General features: G+C 48.3%; 2 non-coding genes across 2 annotated transcripts; both read right to left on the bottom strand.

Moving 5' to 3' along the window:
• Positions 1-6,312: 6,312 nt before the first annotated feature.
• On the bottom strand, positions 6,313-6,384 carry TRNAP-CGG (transfer RNA proline (anticodon CGG)). The gene has a single exon. It is a non-coding gene; the product is annotated as a tRNA-Pro (tRNA).
• A 7,081-nt stretch (positions 6,385-13,465) lies between these two features.
• TRNAP-CGG (transfer RNA proline (anticodon CGG)) lies at positions 13,466-13,536 on the bottom strand. The gene has a single exon. It is a non-coding gene; the product is annotated as a tRNA-Pro (tRNA).
• Positions 13,537-25,499: the final 11,963 nt, after the last annotated feature.

The following is a 25,499-nucleotide window of genomic DNA, read 5'->3' on the forward strand; positions in this document are numbered from 1 at the left end:
AATACCGCGCAGTGCATAGTGCCACCGGGGCGTCACTAAAAGTGATGCTCCGTTGGCGATTGGGCCTTGTAAGTCTGGCACCTTATTTGCTCAAGGTGTGTGTTCTTGGTGAGGGCAGGAAAGCTATTTTCGTTCTCATACCTTCCTTCCTTGGCTGGCTTGAATGCGGTAGGCTCAGGCTTCAATGCAAAGGTCAAACAGTGAGCAACTGACTGACGTAAGCTGGCGCAACTCCTCTTGGTGAGCTGTGACAGATGCCCCAGGAGCGTAGTACCTCACGATGGTGAGGGATAGACACAGTCTCTTTTACCTCAGCTTGCCTGTCAGCTGAGTTAGGAAATGCAAATACTGGGAAAAAGCCCAGCGACTTGCTGTTTTTTCTTGACTTCGAACCAGGGACCTTTTGCATGTGAGGTGCGCATGATAACCACTACACTACACAAACAGACACACTTGCCGGCTTGCTTCATGTGGCTATGCATTGTACTGGAACCACCACACTATGGAAACAGACACACCTGCATGCTTTATGTGGCTCTGCATTGGACTGGGATGCAAAGACTGAGGGCCAATGTTCATGACGCTCAAAGCTGAGCCTTCCGGAACACAATCTCTTGCCTTGGAAGAAAGGAACTGACATCACTTTCATTCCAAGAGGTGATTTCAGAACTGGACCCGAAATTACCATGGAGAAGTACTGTGCATTTAATGTTCCTATGAGCACTGCTGCTCCAGCACAGAAAAGCAGTTGCAAAGAAATCTTGCATACCTTCATGATGCTGAACCGTCTCAACGCAGGTATAAAGCATGTATTGCATTGCAACATGACATCTTACAAGAGTGAAAAGCAGAAATACTCCTGTTTAAAACACAGACTGAACCTATAAAGGTAAGGGTTTGTCTGGGATTTGAACCAAGGTCCTCTCACACCTGAAGCGAGAATCATACCCCTATACCAACTAGACTGCTGTTGCAGAGGCATTTGAAACATCTTCTGAAGCGTCTTTCAGAAAAGCAGGGCCATTTGGAGGCTCTCTCTCTAAGCGTGCCATAGCAATTGATGTTTTCTGTCAAGGATTTTTTGTTTGTCTCTAGCAAGGAAAGAGGTAGTCAAGATGCCCTCTGCCAGTGAGCTGAACTAGGGCACTGACGTGAAAAGCAGACCCTTTCTGGTAGTTGTAACCCTCTGCAAGTCCTGGACTCTTGCACCTTAGACTTCCAGACCAGAAGCACTGAAGGGCCTGCTAGCTCTTGAGCCAGAGAAGCATGCCTCTTGGATTCAAGCACACTTGCTCGCTCAGGCTCGATCAGGCGAGATTTATAGTAGTGGCTCATAGGCCTGAAACACTCACCTGGGAGACGCGGGGTGGCTGATTTCCCGGAATGGCCCTTGATGGGGAAATCACCTCCTTTCCCCCGCCTCATTTCAGAATTGTGTGCTAGTCGCAAGACAGTGTTCAGGGGTTCATGGGTACTGCCTACTCCCAGCTGCCTCTCTGTCTTCTTCATGTAAATTGCAAGTCACGAGGAGGCACCATTGCCAATATGCTCCGCCCACCTAACCACGAAACCCAGTTTGAGCTTGTCTGCCTGTGTTGTTGCAGGGGCAGTGTCTTCTTTGCCCAAAAGGTGGCAGGAGAGACTCACTTCAAACGATAGAATCAACTGCTTAAGTAGAAACCAGCATGGTAGTTACTGTCATAAAGTGCAGCTCTAACAGAAGGTGTGACTGAGATGCCACTTCCAGTAATACACAGAATTTTGATTGAGGGCCCAGCCGATGGGTTGGTGGATTTCTCCTCACATGCCACAGCAGCTTCCAAAGATAGTGGTGTGAGGAGCTGGCTGTGCAAGCAGAGCAAGATTTAAGGGAAGAAAACACACCTATTAGGAGTGGGATTTGAACCCACGCCTCCATGAAGAGACCAGAAGGCTCAGCTTGACTGAAGATCAAGCTCTCTTGAGTCTGGCACCTTAGACCACTCGGCCATCCTGACAGCCAAAACATTGTGCAGGTCTGACTCTTCAGTCTGCACTTGTTGATGCTGCCGCTTGCAATGTTCCTATCAAAGTCACAGCTTTAAAGGCCCCACAATATAACATGGCCAAGAAAAAAAAAAAAAACAGAACAAGAAACAAGGCACATGCACGACCACCGAGGGATGCAGATAACTTTTTATCGTCCTGCAATAGTAAAGCACATTTTACACAGGTCACAAGTTTTTAAAGGTCATTTCTGTCTAAGTGTGCATTGAGAGAGACTGAGGTTTTAGTGAGCAAACACAAAAGCTACTGCTGCCCAGTGTCGAACCGGGGACCTTTTGCGCGTGAGGCAAATGTGATAACCACTGCACTACAGAAGCAAGCGTGCTGGCTTGACTGAAGGAGCACAGTTCCCCTCATATGTTTGCCCAATTTCCTCTATACTTGATCAGCAGTTGCTCAGAATGCGAGGGGTAAGTGTGAAAATTGCAGCGGTGTCAGCCAGCATGCATACACTCAGACGTCCTGAAAAGTCACAGCTGCGGGCAGAGACAGACAAATATCTGATGCCTAAATGCCAGGAACGCAAGCCTGTGAAATCATCACACAGGGCGCACTGAGAGCAAGCAGGAAGGAAGCCAAGGCATTGTAATCCATTTTTCGCCTGAGGCAAAAAATATGTTTTGCGCAACAATGCTTCGACTGGAATGAGAAATGTTGAGGGATTGTGTATTTTGAGCAGGATTTGATTGTTTTTCGCTAAAATGGGCTCGTCCAGGATTTGAACTGGGACCTCTCGCACCCGAAGCGAGAATCATACCCCTAGACCAACGAGCCTGGGCACAGAAGTGCTACGGCTCCCACCCTGCTCCGAGGGTTGGTGGCAGAGAGTGGGAGACTACATCCCAAAGCAAGAAACGCCACATGGTGCTCTCTTCTGCAGTATGACTAGAGTCATTTGCATGGTCGTCATCGAACATGACATAAAAAGCCTCTATACTTTAGACATTTTGTCCCAGATTTACAAGAAAATGACTGAGCGCGACGCTGTGCCAAATTTGCAAGCCCCACGCTCCGTCATTTTCAAAATGCAGGGAAGCGCCGTATTTAGTAGAATACAGCGCACCCCTGTGCTTCCCCCTGCGCCAGCTCTAAATTAGCTGCTGAGCGCCAACGCAGCCGTTCTTGCACCATGGTACAAGGATGACTGCGTTGAGGGGGAAATTGTTTTTGTGCAGGAAGGGACACCTTCCTGGCCAAAAGAAAAATCTTCAATGGTGATTTGCTCTTACTTCTATGTGTGCTGCAGAATGCAGCACACATAGAAAGTGAAAAAACGAGGAGAAATGAAAACATTTCTCCTCAGTGCGCCACTCTAACGATACCCCTGGGATGGCGTTGGATTTTGGCGCTGACGCAGATTTACGACAACTCCTAAATCTGGAGCAGCATCAAAATGCTATGGTGTTGCTGTGGCACACTCACAGCAACACCCATGGCACGCCCCTTCCAGGGAAAGCGCTGAATGCTAAGGTGCCGTATTTAGAAGGTGGTGTTAAGCCACAAAAAGGGGCTGAACGCCATCTTGTAAATACCGCGCAGTGCATAGTGCCACCGGGGCGTCACTAAAAGTGATGCTCCGTTGGCGATTGGGCCTTGTAAGTCTGGCACCTTATTTGCTCAAGGTGTGTGTTCTTGGTGAGGGCAGGAAAGCTATTTTCGCTCTCATAACTTCCTTCCTTGGCTGGCTTGAATGTGGTAGGCTCAGGCTTCAATGCAAAGGTCAAACAGTGAGCAACTGACTGACGTAAGCTGGCGCAACTCCTCTTGGTGAGCTGTGACAGATGCCCCAGGAGCGTAGTACCTCACGATGGTGAGGGATAGACACAGTCTCTTTTATCTCAGCTTGCCTGTCAGGTGAGGCAGGAAATGCAAATACTGTGAAAAAGCCCAGCGACTCGAACCAGGGACCTTTCGCATGTGAGGTGCGCATGATAACCACTACACTACACAAACAGACACACTTACTGGCTTGCTTCATGTGGCTATGCATTGTACTGGAACCACCACACTATGGAAACAGACACACCTGCTTTCTTTATGTGGCTATGCATTGGACTGGGATGCAAGGACTGAGGGCCAATGTTCATGACGCTCAATGCTGAGCCTTCCGGAACACGATCTCTTGCCTTGGAAGAAAGGAACTGGCATCACTTTCATTCCAAGAGGTGATTTCAGAGATTTCAGAACTGGACCCGAAATTACCATGGAGAAGCACTGTGCATTTAATGTTCCTATGAGCACTGCTGCTCCAGCACAGAAAAGCAGTTGCAAAGAAATCTCGCATACCTTCATGATGCTGAACCGTCTCAACGCAGGTATAAAGCATGTATTGCATTGCAACATGACATCTTACAAGAGTGAAAAGCAGAAATACTCCTGTTTAAAACACAGACTGAACCAATAAAGGTAAGGGTTTGTCTGGGATTTGAACCAAGGTCCTTTCACACCCGAAGCGAGAATCATACCCCTATACAACTAGACTGCTGCTACAGAGGCATTTGAAACATCTTCTGAAGCGTCTTTCAGAAAAGCAGGGCCATTCGGAGGCTCTCTCTCTAAGCGTGCCATAGCAATTGATGTTTTCTGTCAATGATTTTTTGTTTGTCTCTAGCAAGGAAAGAGGTAGTCAAGATGCCCTGTGCCAGTGAGCTGAACTAGGGCACTGATGTGAAAAGCAGACCCTTTCTGGTAGTTGTAACCTTCTGCAAGTCCTGGACCCTTGCAGCTTAGACTTCCAGACCAGAAGCACTGAAGGGCCTGCTAGCTCTTGAGCCAGAGAAGCATGCCTCTTGGATTCAAGCACACTTGCTCGCACAGCCCTCGATCAGGCGAGATTTATAGTAGTGGCTCATAGGCCTGAAACACTCACCTGGGAGACGCGGGGTGGCTGATTTCCAGGAATGGCCCTTGATGGGGAAATCACCTCCTTTCCCCCGTCTCATTTCAGAATTGTGTGCAAGTCGCAAGACATTGTTCAGGGGTTCATGGGTACTGCCTACTCCCAGCTGCCTCTCTGTCTTCTTCATGTATATTGCAAGTCACGAGGAGGCACCATTGCCAATATGCTCCGCCCACCTAACCAAGAAACCCAGTTTGAGCTTGTCTGCCTGTGTTGTTGCAGGGGCAGTGTCTTCTTTGCCCAAAAGGTGGCAGGAGAGACTCACTTCAAACGATAGAATCAACATGCTTAAGTAGAAACCAGCATGGTAGTTACTGTCATAAAGTGCAGCTCTAACAGAAGGTGTGCCAGAGATGCCCCTTCCAGTAATACACAGAATTTTGATTGTGTGCCCAGCCGATGGGTTGGTGGATTTCTCCTCACATGCCACAGCAGCTTCCAAAGATAGTGGTGTGAGGAGCTGGCTGTGCAAGCAGAGCAAGATTTAAGGGAAGAAAACACACCTGTTAGGAGTGGGATTTGAACCCACGCCTCCATGAAGAGACCAGAAGGCTCATCTTCACTGAAGATCAAGCTCCCTTGAGTCTGGCACCTTAGACCACTCGGCCATCCTGACAGCCAAAACATTGTGCAGGTCTGACTCTTCAGTCTGCACTTGTTGATGCTGCCGCTTGCAATGTTCCTATCAAAGTCACAGCTTTAAAGGCCCCACAATATAAAATGGCCAAGAAAAAAAAAAAAACAGAACAAGAAACAAGGCACATGCACGACCACCGAGGGATGCAGATAACTTTTTATCGTCCTGCAATAGTAAAGCACATTTTACACAGGTCACAAGTTTTTAAAGGTCATTTCTGTCTAAGTGTGCATTGAGAGAGACTGAGGTTTTAGTGAGCAAACACAAAAGCTACTGTTACCCAGTGTCGAACCGGGGACCTTTCGCGTGTGAGGCAAATGGGATAACCACTACACTACAGAAACAAGCTTGCTGGCTTGACTGAAGGAGCACAGTTCCCCTCATATGTTTGCCCAATTTCCTCTATACTTGATCAGCAGTTGCTCAGAATGCGAGGGGTAAGTGTGAAAATTGCAGCGGTGTCAGCCAGCATGCATACACTCAGACGTCCTGAAAAGTCACAGCTGCGGGCAGAGACAGACAAATATCTGATGCCTAAATGCCAGGAACGCAAGCCTGTGAAATCATCACACAGGGTGCACTGAGAGCAAGCAGGAAGGAAGCCAAGGCATTGTAATCCATTTTTCGCCTGAGGCAAAAAATATGTTTTGCGCAACAATGCTTCGAGTGGAATGAGAAATGTTGAGGGGTTGTGTATTTTGAGCAGGATTTGATTGTTTTCCGCTAAAATGGGCTCGTCCGGGATTTGAACCCGGGACCTCTCGCACCCGAAGCGAGAATCATACCCCTAGACCAACGAGCCTGGGGACATAAGCGCTACGGCTCCCACCCTGCTCCGAGGGTTGGTGGCAGAGAGTGGGAGACTACATCCCAAAGCAAGAAACGCCACATGGTGCTCTCTTCTGCAGTATGACTAGAGTCATTTGCATGGTCGTCATCGAACATGACATAAAAAGCCTCTATCCTTTAGACATTTTGTCCCAGATTTACAAGAAAATGACTGAGCGCGACGCTGTGCCAAATTTGCAAGCCCCACCCTCTGTCATTTTCAAAATGCAGGGAAGCGCCGTATTAAGTAGAATACAGCGCACCCCTGTGCTTCCCCCTGCGCCAGCTCTAAATTAGCTGCTGAGCGCCAACGCAGTCGTTCTTGCACCATGGTACAAGGATGACTGCGTTGAGGGGGAAATTGTTTTTGTGCAGGAAGGGACACCTTCCTGGCCAAAAGAAAAATCTTCAATGGTGATTTGCTCTTACTTCTATGTGTGCTGCAGAATGAAGCACACATAGAAAGAGAAAAAACGAGGAGAAATGAAAACATTTCTCCTCAGTGCGCCACTCTAACGATACCCCTGGGATGGCGTTGGATTTTGGCGCTGACGCAGATTTACGACAACTCCTAAATCTGGAGCAGCATCAAAATGCTATGGTGTTGCTGTGGCACACTCACAGCAACACCCATTGCACGCCCCTTCCAGGGAAAGCGCTGCGTGCTAATGTGCCGTATTTACAAGGTGGTGTTAAGCCACAAAAAGTGGCTAAACGCCATCTTGTAAATACTGCGCAGTGCATAGTGCCACCGGGGCGTCACTAAAAGTGAGGCTCCGGTGGCGATTGGGCCTTGTAAGTCTGGCACCTTATTTGCTCAAGGTGTGTGTTCTTGGTGAGGGCAGGAAAGCTATTTTCGCTCTCATACCTTCCTTCCTTGGCTGGCTTGAATGCGGTAGGCTCAGGCTTCAATGCAAAGGTCAAACAGTGAGCAACTGACTGACGTAAGCTAGCGCAACTCCTCTTGGTGAGCTGTGACAGATGCCCCAGGAGCGTAGTACCTCACGATGGTGAGGGATAGACACAGTCTCTTTTATCTCAGCTTGCCTGTCAGCTGAGTCAGGAAATGCAAATACTGGGAAAAAGCCCAGCGACTTGCTGTTTTTGCTTGGCTTCGAACCAGGGACCTTTTGCATGTGAGGTGCGCATGATAACCACTACACTACACAAACAGACACACTTGCCGGCTTGCTTCATGTGGCTATGCATTGTACTGGAACCACCACACTATGGAAACAGACACACCTGCTTGCTTTATGTGGCTCTGCATTGGACTGGGATGCAAGGACTGAGGGCCAATGTTCATGACGCTCAAAGCTGAGCCTTCCGGAACACGATCTCTTGCCTTGGAAGAAAGGAACTGGCATCACTTTCAATCCAAGAGGTGATTTCAGAACTGGACCCGAAATTACCATGGAGAAGCACTGTGCATTTAATGTTCCTATGAGCACTGCTGCTCCAGCACAGAAAAGCAGTTGCAAAGAAATCTTGCATACCTTCATGATGCTGAACCGTCTCAACGCAGGTATAAAGCATGTATTGCATTGCAACATGACATCTTACAAGAGTGAAAAGCAGAAATACTCCTGTTTAAAACACAGACTGAACCTATAAAGGTAAGGGTTTGTCTGGGATTTGAACCAAGGTCCTCTCACACCCGATGCGAGAACCATACCCCTATACCAACTAGACTGCTGCTGCAGAGGCATTTGAAACATCTTCTGAAGCGTCTTTCAGAAAAGCAGGGCCATTTGGAGGCTCTCTCTCAAAGCGTGCCATAGCAATTGATGTTTTCTGTCAAGGATTTTTTGTTTGTCTCTAGCAAGGAAAGAGGTAGTCAAGATGCCCTGTGCCAGTGAGCTGAACTAGGGCACTGATGTGAAAAGCAGACCCTTTCTGGTAGTTGTAACCCTCTGCAAGTCCTGGACCCTTGCAGCTTAGACTTCCAGACCAGAAGCACTGAAGGGCCTGCTAGCTCTTGAGCCAGAGAAGCATGCCTCTTGGATTCAAGCACACTTGCTCGCTCAGCGCTCGATCAGGCGAGATTTATAGTAGTGGCTCATAGGCCTGAAACACTCACCTGGGAGACGCGGGGTGGCTGATTTCCCGGAATGGCCCTTGATGGGGAAATCACCTCCTTTCCCCCGCCTCATTTCAGAATTGTGTGCAAGTCGCAAGACAGTGTTCAGGGGTTCATGGGTACTGCCTACTCCCAGCTCCCTCTCTGTCTTCTTCATGTAAATTGCAAGTCACGAGGAGGCACCATTGCCAATATGCTCCGCCCACCTAACCAAGAAACCCAGTTTGAGCTTGTCTGCCTGTGTTGTTGCAGGGGCAGTGTCTTCTTTGCCCAAAAGGTGGCAGGAGAGACTCACTTCAAACAATAGAACCAACTGCTTAAGTAGAAACGAGCATGGTAGTTACTGTCATAAAGTGCAGCTCTAACAGAAGGTGTGCCTGAGATGCCCCTTCCAGTAATACACAGAATTTTGATTGAGGGCCCAGCCGATGGGTTGGTGGATTTCTCCTCACATGCCACAGCAGCTTCCAAAGATAGTGGTGTGAGGAGCTGGCTGTGCAAGCAGAGCAAGATTTAAGGGAAGAAAACACACCTGTTAGGAGTGGGATTTGAACCCACGCCTCCATGAAGAGACCAGAAGGCACAGCTTCACTGAAGATCAAGCTCTCTTGAGTCTGGCACCTTAGACCACTCGGCCATCCTGACAGCCAAAACATTGTGCAGGTCTGACTCTTCAGTCTGCACTTGTTGATGCTGCCGCTTGCAATGTTCCTATCAAAGTCACAGCTTTAAAGGCCCCACAATATAACATGGCCAAGAAAAAAAAAAAAAACAGAACAAGAAACAAGGCACATGCACGACCACCGAGGGATGCAGATAACTTTTTATCGTCCTGCAATAGTAAAGCACATTTTACACAGGTCACAAGTTTTTAAAGGTCATTTCTGTCTAAGTGTGCATTGAGAGAGACTGAGGTTTTAGTGAGCAAACACAAAAGCTACTGCTGCCCAGTGTCGAACCGGGGACCTTTTGCGTGTGAGGCAAATGTGATAACCACTACACTACAGAAACAAGCTTGCTGGCTTGACTAAAGGAGCACAGTTCCCCTCATATGTTTGCCCGATTTCCTCTATACTTGATCAGCAGTTGCTCAGAATGCGAGGGGTAAGTGTGAAAATTGCAGCGGTGTCAGCCAGCATGCATACACTCAGACGTGCTGAAAAGTCACAGCTGCGGGCAGAGACAGACAAATATCTGATGCCTAAATGCCAGGAACGCAAGCCTTTGAAATCATCACACAGGGCGCACTGAGAGCAAGCAGGAAGGAAGCCAAGGCATTGTAATCCATTTTTCGCCTGAGGCAAAAAATATGTTTTGCGCAACAATGCTTCGAGTGGAATGAGAAATGTTGAGGGGTTGTGTATTTTGAGCAGGATTTGATTTTTTTCCGCTAAAATGGGCTCGTCCGGGATTTGGACCTGGGACCTCTCGCACCCGAAGCGAGAATCATACCCCTAGACCAACGAGCCTGGGCACAGAAGCGCTACGGCTCCCACCCTGCTCCGAGGGTTGGTGGCAGAGAGTGGGAGACTACATCCCAAAGCAAGAATCGCCACATGGTGCTCTCTTCTGCAGTATGACTAGAGTCATTTGCATGGTCGTCATCGAACATGACATAAAAAGCCTCTATCCTTTAGACATTTTTTCCCAGATTTACAAGAAAATGACTGAGCGCGACGCTGTACCAAATTTGCAAGCCCCACGCTCCGTCATTTTCAAAATGCAGGGAAGCGCCGTATTTAGTAGAATACAGCGCACCCCTGTGCTTCCCCCTACGCCAGCTCTAAATCAGCTGCTGAGCGCCAACGCAGCCGTTCTTGCACCATGGTACAAGGATGTCTGCGTTGAGGGGGAAATTGTTTTTGTGCAGGAAGGGACACCTTCCTGGCCAAAAGAAAAATCTTCAATGGTGATTTGCTCTTACTTCTATGTGTGCTGCAGAATGCAGCACACAAAGAAAGAGGTAAAACGAGGAGAAATGAAAACATTTCTCCTCAGTGCGCCACTCTAACGATACCCCTGGGATGGCGTTGGATTTTGGCGCTGACGCAGATTTACGACAACTCCTAAATCTGGAGCAGCATCAAAATGCTATGGTGTTGCTGTGGCACACTCACAGCAACACCCATTGCACGCCCCTTCCAGGGAAAGCGCTGAATGCTAAGGTGCCGTATTTACAAGGTGGTGTTAAGCCACAAAAAGTGGCTGAACGCCATCTTGTAAATACCGCGCATTGCATAGTGCCACCGGGGCGTCACTAAAAGTGATGCTCCGTTGGCGATTGGGCCTTGTAAGTCTGGCACCTTATTTGCTCAAGGTGTGTGTTCTTGGTGAGGGCAGGAAAGCTATTTTCGCTCTCATACCTTCCTTCCTTGGCTGGCTTGAATGCGGTAGGCTCAGGCTTCAATGCAAAGGTCAAACAGTGAGCAACTGACTGACGTAAGCTGGCGCAACTCCTCTTGGTGAGCTGTGACAGATGCCCCAGGAGCGGGGTACCTCACGATGGTGAGGGATAGACACAGTCTCTTTTATCTCAGCTTGCCTGTCAGCTGAGTCAGGAAATGCAAATACTGGGAAAAAGCCCAGCGACTTGCTGTTTTTGCTTGGCTTCCAACCAGGGACCTTTTGCATGTGAGGTGCGCATGATAACCACTACACTACACAAACAGACACACTTGCCGGCTTGCTTCATGTGGCTATGCATTGTACTGGAACCACCACACTATGGAAACAGACACACCTGCTTGCTTTATGTGGCTCTGTATTGGACTGGGATGCAAGGACTGAGGGCCAATGTTCATGATGCTCAAAGCTGAGCCTTCCGGAACACGATCTCTTGCCTCGGAAGAAAGGAACTGGCATCACTTTCATTCCAAGAGGTGATTTCAGAACTGGACCCGAAATTACCATGGAGAAGCACTGTGCATTTAATGTTCCTATGAGCACTGCTGCTCCAGCACAGAAAAGCAGTTGCAAAGAAATCTCGCATACCTTCATGATGCTGAACCGTCTCAACGCAGGTATAAAGCATGTATTGCATTGCAACATGACATCTTACAAGAGTGAAAAGCAGAAATACTCCTGTTTAAAACACAGACTGAACCTATAAAGGTAAGGGTTTGTCTGGGATTTGAACCAAGCTCCTCTCACACCCGAAGCGAGAATCATACCCCTATACCAACTAGACTGCTGCTGCAGAGGCATTTGAAACATCTTCTGAAGCGTCTTTCAGAAAAGCAGGGCCATTTGGAGGCTCTCTCTCTAAGCTCGCCATAGCAATTGATGTTTTCTGTCAAGGATTTTTTGTTTGTCTCTAGCAAGGAAAGAGGTAGTCAAGATGCCCTGTGCCAGTGAGCTGAACTAGGGCACTGATGTGAAATGCAGACCCTCTCTGGTAGTTGTAACCCTCTGCAAGTCCTGGACCCTTGCACCTTAGACTTCCAGACCAGAAGCACTGAAGGGCCTGCTAGCTCTTGAGCCAGAGAAGCATGCCTCTTGGATTCAAGCACACTTGCTCGCTCAATCAGGCTCGATCAGGCGAGATTTATAGTAGTGGCTCATAGGCCTGAAACACTCACCTGGGAGACGCGGGGTAGCTGATTTCCCGGAATGGCCCTTGATGGGGAAATCACCTCCTTTCCCCCGCCTCATTTCAGAATTGTGTGCAAGTCGCAAGACAGTGTTCAGGGGTTCATTGGTACTGCCTACTCCCAGCTGCCTCTCTGTCTTCTTCATGTAAATTGCAAGTCACGAGGAGGCACCATTGCCAATATGCTCCGCCCACCTAACCAAGAAACCCAGTTTGAGCTTGTCTGCCTGTGTTGTTGCAGGGGCAGTGTCTTCTTTGCCCAAAAGGTGGCAGGAGAGACTCACTTCAAACGATAGAATCAACTGCTTAAGTAGAAACGAGCATGGTAGTTACTGTCATAAAGTGCAGCTCTAACAGAAGGTGTGCCTGAGATGCCCCTTCCAGTAATACACAGAATTTTGATTGATGGCCCAGCCGATGGGTTGGTGGATTTCTCCTCACATGCCACAGCAGCTTCCAAAGATAGTGGTGTGAGGAGCTGGCTGTGCAAGCAGAGCAAGACTTAAGGGAAGAAAACACACCTGTTAGGAGTGGGATTTGAACCCACGCCTCCATGAAAAGACCAGAAGGCTCAGCTTCACTGAAGATCAAGCTCTCTTGAGTCTGGCACCTTAGACCACTCAGCCATCCTGACAGCCAAAACATCATGCAGGTCTGACTCTTCAGTATGCACTTGTTGATGCTGCCGATTGCAATGTTCCTATCAAAGTCACAGCTTTAAAGGCCCCACAATACAACATGGCCAAGAAAAAAAAAAAAAACAGAACAAGAAACAAGGCACATGCACGACCACCGAGGGATGCAGATAACTTTTTATCGTCCTGCAATAGTAAAGCACATTTTACACAGGTCACAAGTTTTTAAAGGTCATTTCTGTCTAAGTGTGCATTGAGAGAGACTGAGGTTTTAGTGAGCAAACACAAAAGCTACTGCTGCCCAGTGTCGAACCGGGGACCTTTTGCGTGTGAGGCAAATGTGATAACCACTGCACTACAGAAACAAGCGTGCTGGCTGGACTGAAGGAGCACAGTTCCCCTCATATGTTTGCCCGATTTCCTCTATACTTGATCAGCAGTTGCTCAGAATGCGAGGGGTAAGTGTGAAAATTGCAGCGGTGTCAGCCAGCATGCATACACTCAGACGTCCTGAAAAGTCACAGCTGCGGGCAGAGACAGACAAATATCTGATGCCTAAATGCCAGGAACGCAAGCCTGTGAAATCATCACACAGGGCGCACTGAGAGCAAGCAGGAAGGAAGCCAAGGCATTGTAATCCATTTTTCGCCTGAGGCAAAAAATATGTTTTGCGCAACAATGCTTCGACTGGAATGAGAAATGTTGAGGGGTTGTGTATTTTGAGCAGGATTTGATTGTTTTTCGCTAAAATGGGCTCGTCCAGGATTTGAACCGGGACCTCTCGCACCCGAAGCGAGAATCATACCCCTAGACCAACGAGCCTGGGCACAGAAGTGCTACGGCTCCCACCCTGCTCCGAGGGTTGGTGGCAGAGAGTGGGAGACTACATCCCAAAGCAAGAAACGCCACATGGTGCTCTCTTCTGCAGTATGACTAGAGTCATTTGCATGGTCGTCATCGAACATGACATAAAAAGCCTCTATACTTTAGACATTTTGTCCCAGATTTACAAGAAAATGACTGAGCGCGACGCTGTGCCAAATTTGCAAGCCCCACGCTCCGTCATTTTCAAAATGCAGGGAAGCGCCGTATTTAGTAGAATACAGCGCACCCCTGTGCTTCCCCCTGCGCCAGCTCTAAATTAGCTGCTGAGCGCCAACGCAGCCGTTCTTGCACCATGGTACAAGGATGACTGCGTTGAGGGGGAAATTGTTTTTGTGCAGGAAGGGACACCTTCCTGGCCAAAAGAAAAATCTTCAATGGTGATTTGCTCTTACTTCTATGTGTGCTGCAGAATGCAGCACACATAGAAAGAGAAAAAACGAGGAGAAATGAAAACATTTCTCCTCAGTGCGCCACTCTAACGATACCCCTGGGATGGCGTTGGATTTTGGCGCTGACGCAGATTTACGACAACTCCTAAATCTGGAGCAGCATCAAAATGCTATGGTGTTGCTGTGGCACACTCACAGCAACACCCATGGCACGCCCCTTCCAGGGAAAGCGCTGAATGCTAAGGTGCCGTATTTACAAGGTGGTGTTAAGCCACAAAAAGTGGCTGAACGCCATCTTGTAAATACCGCGCAGTGCATAGTGCCACCGGGGCGTCACTAAAAGTGATGCTCCGTTGGCGATTGGGCCTTGTAAGTCTGGCACCTTATTTGCTCAAGGTGTGTGTTCTTGGTGAGGGCAGGAAAGCTATTTTCGCTCTCATACCTTCCTTCCTTGGCTGGCATGAATGTGGTAGGCTCAGGCTTCAATGCAAAGGTCAAACAGTGAGCAACTGACTGACGTAAGCTGGCGCAACTCCTCTTGGTGAGCTGTGACAGATGCCCCAGGAGCGTAGAACCTCACGATGGTGAGGGATAGACACAGTCTCTTTTATCTCAGCTTGCCTGTCAGCTGAGTCAGGAAATGCAAATACTGGGAAAAAGCCCAGCGACTTGCTGTTTTTGCTTGGCTTCGAACCAGGGACCTTTTGCATGTGAGGTGCGCATGATAACCACTACACTACACAAGCATACACACTTGCCGGCTTGCTTCATGTGGCTATGCATTGTACTGGAACCACCACACTATGGAAACAGACACACCTGCTTGCTTTATGTGGCTCTGCATTGGACTGGGATGCAAGGACTGATGGCCAATGTTCATGACGCTCAAAGCTGAGCCTTCCGGAACACGATCTCTTGCCTTGGAAGAAAGGAACTGGCATCACTTTCATTCCAAGAGGTGATTTCAGAACTGGACCCGAAATTACCATGGAGAAGCACTGTGCATTTAATGTTCCTATGAACACTGCTGCTCCAGCACAGAAAAGCAGTTGCAAAGAAATCTTGCATACCTTCATGATGCTGAACCGTCTCAACGCAGGTATAAAGCATGTATTGCATTGCAACATGACATCTTACAAGAGTGAAAAGCAGAAATACTCCTGTTTAAAACACAGACTGAACCTATAAAGGTAAGGGTTTGTCTGGGATTTGAACCAAGGTCCTCTCACCCCCGATGCGAGAACCATACCCCTATACCAACTAGACTGCTGCTGCAGAGGAATTTGAAACATCTTCTGAAGCGTCTTTCAGAAAAGCAGGGCCATTTGGAGGCTCTCTCTCAAAGCGTGCCATAGCAATTGATGTTTTCTGTCAAGGATTTTTTGTTTGTCTCTAGCAAGGAAAGAGGTAGTCAAGATGCCCTGTGCCAGTGAGCTGAACTAGAGCACTGATGTGAAAAGCAGACCCTTTCTGGTAGTTGTAACCCTCTGCAAGTCCTGGACCCTTGCAGCTTAGACTTCCAGACCAGAAGCACTGAAGGGCCTGCTAGCTCTTGAGCCAGAGAAGCATGCCTCTTGGATTCAAGCACACTTGCTCGCTCAGCGCTCGATCAGGCGAGATTTATAGTAGTGGCTCATAGGCCTGAAACACTCACCTGGGAGACGCGGGGTGGCTGATTTCCCGGAATGGCCCTTGATGGGGAAATCACCTCCTTTCCCCCGCCTCATTTCAGAATTGTGTGCAAGTCGCAAGACAGTGTTCAGGGGTTCATGGGTACTGCCTACTCCCAGCTGCCTCTCTGTCTTCTTCATGTAAATTGCAAGTCACGAGGAGGCACCATTGCCAATATGCTCCGCCCACCTAACCAAGAAACCCAGTTTGAGCTTGTCTGCCTGTGTTGTTGCAGGGGCAGTGTCTTCTTTGCCCAAAAGGTGGCAGGAGAGACTCACTTCAAACGATAGAACCAACTGCTTAAGTAGAAACGAGCATGGTAGTTACTGTCATAAAGTGCAGCTCTAACAGAAGGTGTGCCTGAGATGCCCCTTCCAGTAATACACAGAATTTTGATTGAGGGCCCAGCCGATGGGTTGGTGGATTTCTCCTCACATGCCACAGCAGCTTCCAAAGATAGTGGTGTGAGGAGCTGGCTGTGCAAGCAGAGCAAGATTTAAGGGAAGAAAACACACCTGTTAGGAGTGGGATTTGAACCCACGCCTCCATGAAGAGACCAGAAGGCTCAGCTTCACTGAAGATCAAGCTCTCTTGAGTCTGGCACCTTAGACCACTCGGCCATCCTGACAGCCAAAACATTGTGCAGGTCTGACTCTTCAGTCTGCACTTGTTGATGCTGCCGCTTGCAATGTTCCTATCAAAGTCACAGCTTTAAAGGCCCCACAATATAACATGGCCAAGAAAAAAAAAAAAACAGAACAAGAAACAAGGCACATGCACGACCACCGAGGGATGCAGATAACTTTTTATCGTCCTGCAATAGTAAAGCACATTTTACACAGGTCACAAGTTTTTAAAGGTCATTTCTGTCTAAGTGTGCATTGAGAGAGACTGAGGTTTTAGTGAGCAAACACAAAAGCTACTGCTGCCTAGTGTCGAACCGGGGACCTTTTGCGTGTGAGGCAAATGTGATAACCACTACACTACAGAAACAAGCTTGCTGGCTTGACTAAAGGAGCACAGTTCCCCTCATATGTTTGCCCGATTTCCTCTATACTTGATCAGCAGTTGCTCAGAATGCGAGGGGTAAGTGTGAAAATTGCAGCGGTGTCAGCCAGCATGCATACACTCAGACGTGCTGAAAAGTCACAGCTGCGGGCAGAGACAGACAAACATCTGATGCCTAAATGCCAGGAACGCAAGCCTGTGAAATCATCACACAGGGCGCACTGAGAGCAAGCAGGAAGGAAGCCAAGGCATTGTAATCCATTTTTCGCCTGAGGCAAAAAATATGTTTTGTGCAACAATGCTTCGAGTGGAATGAGAAATGTTGAGGGGTTGTGTATTTTGAGCAGGATTTGATTGTTTTCCGCTAAAATGGGCTCGTCCGGGATTTGGACCTGGGACCTCTCGCACCCGAAGCGAGAATCATCCCCCTAGACCAACGAGCCTGGGCACAGAAGCGCTACGGCTCCCACCCTGCTCCGAGGGTTGGTGGCAGAGAGTGGGAGACTACATCCCAAAGCAAGAATCGCCACATGGTGCTCTCTTCTGCAGTATGACTAGAGTCATTTGCATGGTCGTCATCGAACATGACATAAAAAGCCTCTATCCTTTAGACATTTTGTCCCAGATTTACAAGAAAATGACTGAGCGCGACGCTGTACCAAATTTGCAAGCCCCACGCTCCGTCATTTTCAAAATGCAGGGAAGCGCCCTATTTAGTAGAATACAGCGCACCCCTGTGCTTCCCCCTACGCCAGCTCTAAATCAGCTGCTGAGCGCCAACGCAGCCGTTCTTGCACCATGGTACAAGGATGTCTGCGTTGAGGGGGAAATTGTTTTTGTGCAGGAAGGGACACCTTCCTGGCCAAAAGAAAAATCTTCAATGGTGATTTGCTCTTACTTCTATGTGTGCTGCAGAATGCAGCACACATAGAAAGAGGTAAAACGAGGAGAAATGAAAACATTTCTCCTCAGTGCGCCACTCTAACGATACCCCTGGGATGGCGTTGGATTTTGGCGCTGACGCAGATTTACGACAACTCCTAAATCTGGAGCAGCATCAAAATGCTATGGTGTTGCTGTGGCACACTCACAGCAACACCCATTGCACGCCCCTTCCAGGGAAAGCGCTGAATGCTAAGGTGCCGTATTTACAAGGTGGTGTTAAGCCACAAAAAGTGGCTGAACGCCATCTTGTAAATACCGCGCAGTGCATAGTGCCACCGGGGCGTCACTAAAAGTGATGCTCCGTTGGCGATTGGGTCTTGTAAGTCTGGCACCTTATTTGCTCAAGGTGTGTGTTCTTGGTGAGGGCAGGAAAGCTATTTTCGCTCTCATACCTTCCTTCCTTGGCTGGCTTGAATGCGGTAGGCTCAGGCTTCAATGCAAAGGTCAAACAGTGAGCAACTGACTGACGTAAGCTGGCGCAACTCCTCTTGGTGAGCTGTGACAGATGCCCCAGGAGCGTAGTACCTCACGATGGTGAGGAATAGACACAGTCTCTTTTATCTCAGCTTGCCTGTCAGCTGAGTCAGGAAATGCAAATACTGGGAAAAAGCCCAGCGATTTGCTGTTTTTGCTTGGCTTCGAACCAGGGACCTTTCGCATGTGAGGTGCGCATGATAACCACTACACTACACAAACAGACACACTTGCCGGCATGCTTCATGTGGCTATGCATTGTACTGGAACCACCACACTATGGAAACAGACACACCTGCTTGCTTTATGTGGCTCTGTATTGGACTGGGATGCAAGGACTGAGGGCCAATGTTCATGATGCTCAAAGCTGAGCCTTCCGGAACACGATCTCTTGCCTTGGAAGAAAGGAACTGGCATCACTTTCATTCCAAGAGGTGATTTCAGAACTGGACCCGAAATTACCATGGAGAAGCACTGTGCATTTAATGTTCCTATGAGCACTGCTGCTCCAGCACAGAAAAGCAGTTGCAAAGAAATCTCGCATACCTTCATGATGCTGAACCGTCTCAACGCAGGTATAAAGCATGTATTGCATTGCAACATGACATCTTACAAGAGTGAAAAGCAGAAATACTCCTGTTTAAAACACAGACTGAACCTATAAAGGTAAGGGTTTGTCTGGGATTTGAACCAAGGTCCTCTCACACCCGAAGCGAGAATCATACCCCTATACCAACTAGACTGCTGCTGCAGAGGCATTTGAAACATCTTCTGAAGCGTCTTTCAGAAAAGCAGGGCCATTTGGAGGCTCTCTCTCTAAGCGTGCCATAGCAATTGATGTTTTCTGTCAAGGATTTTTTGTTTGTCTCTAGCAAGGAAAGAGGTAGTCAAGATGCCCTGTGCCAGTGAGCTGAACTAGGGCACTGATGTGAAAAGCAGACCCTTTCTGGTAGTTGTAACCCTCTGCAAGTCCTGGACCCTTGCACCTTAGACTTTCAGACCAGAAGCACTGAAGGGCCTGCTAGCTCTTGAGCCAGAGAAGCATGCCTCTTGGATTCAAGCACACTCGCTCGCTCAATCAGGCTCGATCAGGCGAGATTTATAGTAGTGGCTCATAGGCCTGAAACACTCACCTGGGAGACGCGGGGTGGCTGATTTCCCGGAATGGTCCTTGATGGGGAAATCACCTAATTTCCCCCGCCTCATTTCAGAATTGTGTGCAAGTCGCAAGACAATGTTCAGGGGTTCATGGGTACTGACTACTCCCAGCTGCCTCTCTGTCTTCTTCATGTAAATTGCAAGTCACGAGGAGGCACCATTGCCAATATGCTCCGCCCACCTAACCAAGAAACCCAGTTTGAGCTTGTCTGCCTGTGTTGTTGCAGGGGCAGTGTCTTCTTTGCCCAAAAGGTGGCAGGAGAGACTCACTTCAAACGATAGAACCAACTGCTTAAGTAGAAACCATCATGGTAGTTACTGTCATAAAGTGCAGCTCTAACAGAAGGTGTGCCTGAGATGCCCCTTCCAGTAATACTCAGAATTTTGATTGAGGGCCCAGCCGATGGGTTGGTGGATTTCTCCTCACATGCCACAGCAGCTTCCAAAGATAGTGGTGTGAGGAGCTGGCTGTGCAAGCAGAGCAAGACTTAAGGGAAGAAAACACACCTGTTAGGAGTGGGATTTGAACCCACGCCTCCATGAAGAGACCAGAAGGCTCAGCTTCACTGAAGATCAAGCTCTCTTGAGTCTGTCACCTTAGACCACTGGGCCATCCTGACAGCCAAAACATCATGCAGGTCTGACTCTTCAGTATGCACTTGTTGATGCTGCTGCTTGCAATGTTCCTATCAAAGTCACAGCTTTAAAGGCCCCACAATATAACATGGCCAAGAAAAAAACAAAAAACAGAACAAGAAACAAGGCACATGCACGACCACCGAGGGATGCAGATAACTTTTTATCGTCCTGCAATAGTAAAGCACATTTTACACAGGTCACAAGTTTTTAAAGGTCATTTCTGTCTAAGTGTGCATTGAGAGAGACTGAGGTTTTAGTGAGCAAACACAAAAGCTACTGCTGTCCAGTGTCGAACCGGGGACCTTTTGCGTGTGAGGCAAATGTGATAACCACTACACTACAGAAACAAGCTTGCGGGCTTGACTGAAGGAGCACAGTTCCCCTCATATGTTTGCCCGATTTCCTCTATACTTGATCAGCAGTTGCTCAGAATGCGAGGGGTAAGTGTGAAAATTGCAGCGGTGTCAGCCAGCATGCATACACTCAGACGTCCTTAAAAGTCACAGCTGCGGGCAGAGACAGACAAATATCTGATGCCTAAATGCCAGGAACGCAAGCCTGTGAAATCATCACACAGGGCGCACTGAGAGCAAGCAGGAAGGAAGCCAAGGCATTGTAATCCATTTTTTGCCTGAGGCAAAAAATATGTTTTGCGCAACAATGCTTCGAGTGGAATGAGAAATGTTGAGGGGTTGTGTATTTTGAGCAGGATTTGATTGTTTTCCGCTAAAATGGGCTCGTCTGGGATTTGAACCCGAGACCTCTCGCACCCGAAGTGAGAATCATACCCCTAGACCAACGAGCCTTGGCACAGAAGCGCTACGGCTCCCACCCTGCTCCGAGGGTTGGTGGCAGAGAGTGGGAGACTACATCCCAAAGCAAGAAACGCCACATGGTGCTCTCTTCTGCAGTATGACTAGAGTCATTTGCATGGTCGTCATCGAACATGACATAAAAAGCCTCTATCCTTTAGACATTTTGTCCCAGATTTACAAGAAAATGACTGAGCGCGACGCTGTGCCAAATTTGCAAGCCCCACGCTCCGTCATTTTCAAAATGCAGGGAAGCACCGTATTTAGTAGAATACAGCGCACCCCTGTGCTTCCCCCTGCGCCAGCTCTAAATTAGCTGCTGAGCGCCAACGCAGCCGTTCTTGCACCATGGTACAAGGATGACTGCGTTGAGGGGGAAATTGTTTTTGTGCAGGAAGGGACACATTCCTGGCCAAAAGAAAAATCTTCAATGGTGATTTGCTCTTACTTCTATGTGTGCTGCAGAATGCAGCACACATAGAAAGAAGTAAAACGAGGAGAAATGAAAAAATTTCTCCTCAGTGCGCCACTCTAACGATACCCCTGGGATGGCGTTGGATTTTGGCGCTGACGCAGATTTACGACAACTCCTAAATCTGGAGCAGCATCAAAATGCTATGGTGTTGCTGTGGCACACTCACAGCAACACCCATTGCACGCCCCTTCCAGGGAAAGCGCTGAATGCTAAGGTGCCGTATTTACAAGGTGGTGTTAAGCCACGAAAAGTGGCTGAACGCCATCTTGTAAATACCGCGCAGTGCATAGTGCCACCGGGGCGTCACTAAAAGTGATGCTCCGCTGGCGATTGGGCCTTGTAAGTCTGGCACCTTATTTGCTCAAGGTGTGTGTTCTTGGTGAGGGCAGGAAAGCTATTTTCGCTCTCATACCTTCCTTCCTTGGCTGGCTTGAATGCGGTAGGCTCAGGCTTCAATGCAAAGGTCAAACAGTGAGCAACTGACTGACGCAACTCCTCTTGGTGAGCTGTGACAGATGCCCCAGGAGCGTAGTACCTCACGATGGTGAGGGATAGACACAGTCTCTTTTATCTCAGCTTGCCTGTCAGCTGAGTCAGGAAATGCAAATACTGGGAAAAAGCCCAGCGACTTGCTGTTTTTGCTTGGCTTCGAACCAGGGACCTTTCGCATGTGAGGTGCGCATGATAACCACTACACTACACAAACAGACACACTTGCCGGCTTCCTTCATGTGGCTATGCATTGTACTGGAACCACCACACTATGGAAAAAGACACACCTGCTTGCTTTATGTGGCTCTGCATTGGACTGGGATGCAAGGACTGAGGGCGAATGTTCATGACGCTCAAAGCTGAGCCTTCCGGAACACGATCTCTTGCCTTGGAAGAAAGGAACTGGCATCACTTTCATTCGAAGAGGTGATTTCAGAACTGGTCCCGAAATTACCATGGAGAAGCACTGTGCATTTAATGTTCCTATGAGCACTGCTGCTCCAGCACAGAAAAGCAGTTGCAAAGAAATCTCGCATACCTTCATGATGCTGAACCATCTCAATGCAGGTATAAAGCATGTATTGCATTGCAACTTGACATCTTACAAGAGTGAAAAGCAGAAATACTCCTGTTTAAAACACAGACTGAACCTATAAAGGTAAGGGTTTGTCTGGGATTTGAACCAAGGTCCTCTCACACCCGAAGCGAGAATCATACCCCTATACCAACTAGACTGCTGCTGCAGAGGCATTTGAAACATCTTCTGAAGCGTCTTTCAGAAAAGCAGGGCCATTTGGAGGCTCTCTCTCTAAGCGTGCCATAGCAATTTATGTTTTCTGTCAAGGATTTTTTGTTTGTCTCTAGCAAGGAAAAAGGTAGTCAAGATGCCCTGTGCCAGTGAGCTGAACTAGGGCACTGATGTGAAAAGCAGACCCTTTCTGGTAGTTGTAACCCTCTGCAAGTCCTGGACCCTTGCACCTTAGACTTCCAGACCAGAAGCACTGAAGGGCCTGCTAGCTCTTGAGCCAGAGAAGCATGCCTCTTGGATTCAAGCACACTTGCTCGATCAGGCGAGATTTATAGTAGTGGCTCATAGGCCTGAAACACTCACCTGGGAGACGCAGGGTGGCTGATTTCCCGGAATGGCCCTTGATGGGGAAATCACCTCCTTTCCCCCGCCTCATTTCAGAATTGTGTGCAAGTCGCAAGACAGTGTTCAGGGATTCATGGGTACTGCCTAATCCCAGCTGCCTCTCTGTCTTCTTCATGTAAATTGCAAGTCACAAGGAGGCACCATTGCCAATATGCTCCGCCCACCTAACCAAGAAACCCAGTTTCAGCTTGTCTGCCTGTGTTGTTGCAGGGGCAGTGTCTTCTTTGCCCAAAAGGTGGCAGGAGAGACTCACTTCAAACGATAGAATCAACTGCTTAAGTAGAAACCAGCATGGTAGTTACTGTCATAAAGTGCAGCTCTAACAGAAGGTGTGCCTGAGATGCCCCTTCCAGTAATACACAGAATTTTGATTGAGGGCCCAGCCGATGGGTTGGTGGATTTCTCCTCACATGCCACAGCAGCTTCCAAAGATAGTTGTGTGAGGAGCTGGCTGTGCAAGCAGAGCAAGATTTAAGGGAAGAAAACACACCTGTTAGGAGTGGGATTTGAACCCACGCCTCCATGAAGAGACCAGAAGGCTCAGCTTCACTGAAGATCAAGCTCTCTTGAGTCTGGCACCTTAGACCACTCGGCCATCCTGACAGCCAAAATATTGTGCAGGTCTGACTCTTCAGTCTGCACTTGTTGATGCTGCCGCTTGCAATGTTCCTATCAAAGTCACAGCTTTAAAGGCCCCACAATATAAAATGGCCAAGAAAAAAAAAAAACAGAACAAGAAACAAGGCACATGCACGACCACCGAGGGATGCAGATAACTTTTTATCGTCCTGCAATAGTAAAGCACATTTTACACAGGTCACTAGTTTTTAAAGGTCATTTCTGTCTAAGTGTGCATTGAGAGAGACTGAGGTTTTAGTGAGCAAACACAAAAGCTACTGCTGCCCAGTGTCGAACCGGGGACCTTTTGCGTGTGAGGCAAATGTGATAACCACTACACTACAGAAACAAGCTTGCTGGCTTGACTGAAGGAGCACAGTTCCCCTCATATGTTTGCCCGATTTCCTCTATACTTGATCAGCAGTTGCTCAGAATGCGAGGGGTAAGTGTGAAAAATGCAGCGGTGTCAGCCAGCATGCATACACTCAGACGTCCTGAAAAGTCACAGCTGCGGGCAGAGACAGACAAATATCTGATGCCTAAATGCCAAGAACGCAAGCCTGTGAAATCATCACACAGGGCGGACTGAGAGCAAGCAGGAAGGAAGCCAAGGCATTGTAATCCATTTTTCGCCTGAGGCAAAAAATATGTTTTGCGCAACAATGCTTCGAGTGGAATGAGAAATGTTGAGGGGTTGTGTATTTTGAGCAGGATTTTATTGTTTTCCGATGAAATAGGCTAGTCCGGGATTTGAACCTGGGACCTCTTGCACCCGAAGCGAGAATCATACCCCTAGACCAACGAGCCTGGGAACAGAAGCTGTACGGCTTCCACCCTGCTCCGAGGGTTGGTGGCAGAGAGTGGGAGACTACATCCCAAAGCAAGAAACGCCACATGGTGCTCTCTTCTGCAGTATGACTAGAGTCATTTGCATGGTCGTCATCGAACATGACATAAAAAGCCTCTATCCTTTAGACATTTTGTCCCAGATTTACAAGAAAATGACTGAGCGCGAAGCTGTGCCAAATTTGCAAGCCCCACGCTCCGTCATTTTCAAAATGCAGGGAAGCGCTGTATTTAGTAGAATACAGCGCACCCCTGTGCTTCCCCCTGCGCCAGCTCTAAATTAGCTGCTGAGCGCCAACGCAGCTGTTCTTGCACCATGGTACAAGGATGACTGCGTTGAGGGGGAAATTGTTTTTGTGCAGGAAGGGACACCTTCCTGGCCCAAAGAAAAATCTTCAATGGTGATTTGCTCTTACTTCTATGTGTGCTGCAGAATGCAGCACACATAGAGAGAGAAAAAACGAGGAGAAATGAAAACATTTCTCCTCAGTGCGCCACTCTAACGATACCCCTGGGATGGCGTTGGATTTTGGCGCTGACGCAGATTTACGACAACTCCTAAATCTGGAGCAGCATCAAAATGCTATGGTGTTGCTGTGGCACACTCACAGCAACACCCATTGCACGCCCCTTCCAGGGAAAGCGCTGAATGCTAAGGTGCCGTATTTACAAGGTGGTATTAAGCCACAAAAAGTGGCTGAACGCCATCTTGTAAATACCGCGCAGTGCATAGTGCCACCGGGGTGTCACTAAAAGTGATGCTCCGTTGGCGATTGGGCCTTGTAAGTCTGGCACCTTATTTGCTCAAGGTGTGTGTTCTTGGTGAGGGCAGGAAAGCTATTTTCGCTCTCATACCTTCCTTCCTTGGCTGGCTTGAATGCGGTAGGCTCAGGCTTCAATGCAAAGGTCAAACAGTGAGCAACTGACTGACGCAACTCCTCTTGGTGAGCTGTGACAGATGCCCCAGGAGCGTAGTACCTCACGATGGTGAGGGATAGACACAGTCTCTTTTATCTCAGCTTGCCTGTCAGCTGAGTCAGGAAATGCAAATACTGGGAAAAAGCCCAGCGACTTGCTGTTTTTGCTTGGCTTTGAACCAGGGAGCTTTTGCATGTGAGGTGCGCATAATAACCACTACACTACACAAACAGACACACTTGCCGGCTTGCTTCATGTGGCTATGCATTGTACTGGAACCACCACACTATGGAAACAGACAC

This window comes from Pleurodeles waltl, unplaced genomic scaffold (genome assembly GCF_031143425.1).
Source record: "Pleurodeles waltl isolate 20211129_DDA unplaced genomic scaffold, aPleWal1.hap1.20221129 scaffold_72, whole genome shotgun sequence".
Lineage (NCBI taxonomy): Eukaryota > Metazoa > Chordata > Amphibia > Caudata > Salamandridae > Pleurodeles > Pleurodeles waltl.